At 39.7% G+C, this 6,051-nt stretch overlaps 1 long non-coding RNA gene across 2 annotated transcripts in view; it reads right to left on the reverse strand.

Moving 5' to 3' along the window:
* Positions 1–465: 465 nt before the first annotated feature.
* Positions 466–6,051, reverse strand: part of LOC129689424 (uncharacterized) — an 85,637-nt gene continuing 80,051 nt past the window's right edge. The window contains exons 4-5 of one of the 2 annotated variants that reach the window (XR_008722101.1): positions 4,709–4,835; positions 466–643 (exon numbers count right to left, since the gene is read on the reverse strand). This is a non-coding gene — a long non-coding RNA (uncharacterized LOC129689424). Of the gene's footprint in view, positions 644–4,642; positions 4,836–6,051 lie in introns of those variants that run through there. The other variant, XR_008722100.1, reaches the window with a different exon arrangement.

Genomic DNA, 6,051 nt, shown 5'->3' on the forward strand with positions numbered 1-6,051 from the left:
TCAATTGTCATGTGAGGGTGATACACTTCAGTCATCATAACCTGTAGCTGGGAGATTGTCTCTTTGGAAAAATACCCACGTTGCAGTTGACCAACACTTGCCTAGCAGACCTCTTTACAAGATTGTTACATAATATAGAAGCTTGTTGACCCAAAGATTGGGACATATGGAGTAAAGGAAAGACAGGAACAAAGATGGACATCTCATTAACCTCATTGTCCTCTTGGAAGTGACCCTCCATCTTCTATGCTGCACTGTATTTATCAGATTAAGTCACTAGTCCAGCTCATGCTCATGCTCAAAGAACAGAAATGACACATTATCTTAAAATATTAGGAAATGACAAATTGCCCTAATGAAAGTCAATACCCTACACCCAAGACAGAGGACATTTGGGGTTAGTGGTTGTTCTAATTTGGGTTTTGGTTGCTGTGATAAAACATTGACAAAAAACAAGCTGGGGAAGAAAAGGATTTATTTCTCTTACAGGCTACAGTCTATCATCTAGGGTAGCTGAGGCAGGAACTTCATAAACCACAGAGGAATGCTGCTTACTGACTTGCTTCTGGCTTGTTCAGCTGTCTCTCTCATGCAGCCCAAATTGGCTTGCCCAGGGATGATAACACTCAGAGTGAGCTGGTTCCTGTGACATAATGAGTAAAATTAGAAAATGCCCTACAGACATAAAGATACCCTTCTGATGGAAGCAATTTCCCAAGTGAAATTCCTTTTTCCACATATGTAGAGGTTGGTGTCAAGCTGACAAAAACTAATCACCATAGTTGTTAAATATAATAATGTATATATATTATCTAAACTTTTAAGCTTTTGGTGCCTGTTGTTCTTTCCTTCATTATAGACATCATTCAGGTGTATTGGAACTATGCAGTTTTAATTACACCATTTCTCTTCCAGGAAAGGATAATTGCCTCCTAAAGTAAACATCTCAAATAACAAACCATTGCTTCCAACTACTGCCCTTGCTCTTTGGGTTAAAATTGTGTGGGAGTTTCTACTTCTCAGAGCAATTTTGAAGTTTTAACCTGGTTTTTCTTTTTTTTCACAATTTATTTTTAAAATTTGCTTTTCTTTATTAAAATAGATTCTTCTCATACAATAAATCCTGACCACAGTTTCGCCTCCCTCTATTCCTCCCATCTCCCCTTGCTCCACCCTCTTCCCCATATCCACTCTCCCTCCATTCCCTCTTCAGAAGAGAGCAGGCCTGTAAAGGACCACAACCAAACAAGACAAAACAAGAAACAAGACAAGACAAAGCAAAAGTTCTCCTATCGAGGCTATGCAAGGCAACTCAACAGTAGAAAAAGCACCTAAGAGTAGGCAAGAGAGCTAGAGATACACCTGCTCCCACTGTCAGGAGTCTCACAAACACACCAAGCAGGCCCCATCATTGCTGCTTCCATCTCTGCGGACCCACCAGCCCTGCTTAGTTGACTCCTTGTGCCACGTTCTTTTTTCCCCCATCCCCTATGACTCCTACAATCTCTCCTCCATTTCCTGAGGGGTTCACTTAGCTTTGAGGGGAGTGACCAAATAAAAACCTCCAATTTAGACTCTCTGTCTGTCTGTCTGTCTGTCTCTCTTTGTATAATGTTTGGCTGTGGGTCTCTCTGCCTCTGCTCCTATCAGCTACTGGAGGAAAACTTTCTAATGACTACTGGACAAGGCACTGATCTATGGATCTGTAAGTGTAGCAAAACACCATTAGGGATCATTTCACTAATTGCTTTTTTGCCATTCATGTTTGGTTCTTCTCTGGATGGTCTCTGGACCATCCAGCCTTCTGGTCATCCAGACAGTATAGGGCATTTCACTTCCTTGAGTTATATTGCTTTCCCCAGTACCAGGTGCCTACACGTGTTATTCTCTCTAGCTTGGATGTTTTCTGTATTAGTTCCCTGACCCCATATCCTTAACACCTTAACTTCTCTTTCCCATCTGCAAGAAGAAAATGTTACAGTAGACCAGCCTGGGCCATGTCAGGACTAACTTACTTTAAACAGTGAAGATGTTAAAAGTGCTGGACTTAGAATCTCCTTGTACATCAAACTTTAGCTAGATCTGTCTGAGCTCTCTTTACCAACTAATAACCGTGACATTTTTATTTATCACCATGAAAAGACCCTGGATTCATTCATCAGTAAAGGAGGGTTTTTTTTTTTGTCTTTAGCACATTATCAGTAATATTCCTGCCTAATATTGAATATTTCACTTTCCCCATGAGTAATGAGTGTGGCATGTGTTTCTTTGCTTTGCCCGTTAATAAGACTCAGCTGTATTTTGACATTTTCTTCTGTTTTGAAGGTTCTAGTGGTCTCCTTTTATTCTCTAGCCCTTTCTCTGGAGTCCTCTAATTAGAGAAGTGTGGTTGAGATCTTCCTCCTCAAGATGTAGGAGATAATGATAATGTCTGCATTTTCTCTGGTGTATCCCAGCACTTAGCTGTGCAAATAAATGCATGGCTTTCTAACCCATGGTTTTTAAACAAATGAGTTGATAACTTCTGATTTCACGACTTCAGGTTCAAAAGAAAGGAAGTGTATACATACACACTTCTTTAATTTTTCAGTGCTTTAGGATTTTTTAAAAAAATATTTTTAGATAATGGCTGATTTTTTTTTCTACTTAAGATGGATCAGTCTTCACTGCTGTACTGGTTTGTGTTTATCAGTTGCAAAGAGCATCTAATGACCTGGAGAAAGGCCTTCTCACCACCCTTGCCTTCTGACATTACAATAACATGCCTGAGCAGCTGTACAGCAACATGGCTGCCATGGAAATCCCTCTGAAAAGCTGAGGTGATCATGTTACAGCCTGGGATCTGATTACTCTTGCCATAGAAGCCTAAAGAGCTACAAATGTCATTAGTGGCCATTAAATGACTTGGCTTTCAAACACTATCTCTGATGTTTGCCTCTGTGATCATTCATGGCTGTAAATTCTATAAAGTGGACATGCATTTTCACAGGGATGCATATTCTTTGCATTTTTGCCCCTCTGTAATGAAATCAGAGGCTGCACCTAAACATCTGAATGAAGACTCACGTCTTGGAATCAAGTGTGTGAGAGTACTGGCATGCTCAGATCGTGTTCTGCACCCCACCCTCCACTCCTTTCCATTTTACTGTGTTCAAGCACTTTCTTTATGCATCTAATTTTAATGTGCAAACCATCTCATTCCCTGTAATTGTAAAGCATGTGTTAGCACTTAAGCAGCTGGAGGGGGTTGCCTAAGGTAAAAGGATTGATAGCATAGAGCAGGCATCTTAAAAACGGCTGTGATCTGGCACTACTAGCTAAGGCTTCATGTTCTTGGTTCCAAGCTGTCTGTTCAGGGCTTAGAGAAACTCAGGCAGTGAACACACGGGGATATTTTATCTCCCTTACTTAGTGTTGATATTTCAGGATAGTTTTGCATGGCAAGTGTCTAGTTAAGGAAGTCTGAAGGTATTCATAATCTGCTTTCTTAAAGGAGATGGAAAAGGGAATACATTTGTCTAAGGATGATAGAGAAGTGACTAGAAAATTTGACTATTAGCTATCAAAACTGTTTTATGTCAAGGTGGCATTGAGGAAAGCAATGTGAAAATGCAAATTAAATTGCTACTTTACCCATGGCTTTTCTTACTATGTCTTTGAGATTAAGAAAAATCAGCTTAAGTCTACACGTTATCTTGACCTTAAGGAAAAGGGGGCAGTTCATACTTAAAGTCAGAACTTTGGATAAAAATAATCATGGGAATCCAAAATAGTCTTGAAAGATTCTTTTAAACACCAACAAACTCTAAACTACTCAAAAATTACAATAAATGCCCCAGACTTTCCATCTGTTTTGCATGCATCACTTTCCAGCCCAACCTTCTGTTAATATAAGCAGCGACACCAAATAATGATGCTCTGTAGGCACATTTTCTTTCTTTTTGATACTGAGAAACATCCTACCTACATGTTAGCACCTCAGCAGTTGACAGTGTCACAGCTGATGAGATTTACAAATTGTGACTACTTCCATCTTCTTTTTTTCAATGATGGTTTATTCTGGAAACAATAGATTCTTAGAATCGAATAAATAGTACAGCTAGGGCCAACAAGATGGCTCACTTACCACTAAGCCTGATAATCTGAGTTTGATTCCCCAGTACCCATATGGTGAGAGTTGAGAATAGACTGCAGCAAGCTGTCCTCTGACCTTCATATGTGAGCCATGGTAAGCACAGCCACACAACAAACAACCATGATTAAAAAAAAATGAGTGATTACATTCCTATGATACATACATAAATATTAGGGCCTAATAATTTAGAAATTATAAATATATACATATGACATTCACATCCACAACACAGTTTGACTCAGAGCCTGTGGCCAAAAGTATTGAGTTATATGAGGTATTCATTGTAGATATTGTTTGCTGAGTAGACACATTTTTGACTTATTTATTCAGCTAAATATATTACTCATCTATTATAAGCGTGATGTTTCTTTTCACAATGTTTAGAGCATAAAAAAAGGAAGAAACATCAAGTAAAGCCTTCTGACTTGTGCGGATTAATTGAACTAATAAATAAGCAAGACCAAACATATTTGTTTATTTTTAATATTTTATTATATACTCGAGAATTTTGTACAAGGTATTTGATCATATTAGTACCAGTAACCTCTGTCAGACTTCTCCTCATTTTCCTACCTTCCCAAAGTTCATGACCTCTTGTGTTGATTGCTTTAGGTTTAATAACCCATTGACTCCAATTCATGCTGTCCATGTACTTTTGGAAGTAGGCCACACACTGGATCATGCTTGATCTTCTGGAGCCCTTAAAGAAAGCACAAATATGTCTTGGAAGGAATGTGCTATTATTTGTTTTCTAGTTACTCATCAGAATCTACATCCTCAGCGCTGGAGCCCGATCTCTGAAGAACAGCTCTCAGACCTCACCTGGCCTGTGCTGTTACATTAGGTGCACTCCTGGCTTGTCCTACTTATAAAATAATATCTTACTTCTCTAACAGTTTTGTAATTGTAACCGTGTTGTGCATTTAATAAACATAATTACATTTAACTTTATTCTTGTAAGTTTATCAAATCTTAATGTAACATGTTAATTTAATTTTTTTTTTCTTTTAAACCAAAGCTTTTAGTGTTTAGGACACCAAAGAAGCAGATATTGTATCTTGAGACAGAGTGATGCAAAAAAGGAGCAAACTTTTTTATGTGTATGCACATGCATGTACATGTTAGTACGTGTGTGGATGTGCCACATATGTACAGGTGCCCAAGAAGCCAAAAGAGGATATTGCATTTCCTAAAATTGGAGTTGTAAGCTGTTGGGAGCTGCCTAATATGGGTGTTGGGCAAGGGTCCTCTTGAAGAACAGCACTACTCTTAACCACGGATCCATCTCCTCAGCCCCATGAAAAAACTTAAAAAAAAATTATTTATTTATATATTTATTTATTGCAATTTATTCACTTTGTATCCCACTGGAGTCCCCTCCCTCTTCCACCCCACCCTCCCTCTTCTCCCTCCATTCCCTTTTCTCCCGATAGGTGAGGACCTCCTCCCCTTCTATCTGATCCTAGCCTATCAGGACTCATCAGGACTGGCTGCATTATCTTCCTCTGTGGCCTGGCAAGGCTGCACCATCCAGGAGGAGGTGATCAGAGAGCCAGCCACTGAATTCATGTCAGAGACAGCCCCTGTTCCCCTTACTAGGGGACCCACTTGGACACTGAGCTGCAATGGGCTTCCTTTGAACAGGGTGTCTAGGTCCTCTCCATGCATGGTCCTTAGTTGGAGTTATCAATTTCTGCAGGTCCCCTGGTCCAGGTTTTTTGGTTGTTGTTCCTGTGGAGTTCCTGTCCCTCCAGGTCTAACTCTCTCTTCTTCCAAAAGGATTCCAGCATTCTGCCCAAAATTTGGCTATGAGTCTCAGTATCTCCTTCCATACCGATAGGTAGAGTCATTCAGAGGCCCTCTGTGAAAGGCTCCTGTCTTGTTCCTTGTCTTCTCCTACTTCCTTTGTCTATCCT

The sequence above is a fragment of the Psammomys obesus genome, unplaced genomic scaffold, assembly GCF_907164565.1.
Source record: "Psammomys obesus unplaced genomic scaffold, mPsaObe1.curated_primary_1811, whole genome shotgun sequence".
In the NCBI taxonomy this organism is placed as follows: Eukaryota; Metazoa; Chordata; class Mammalia; order Rodentia; family Muridae; genus Psammomys; species Psammomys obesus.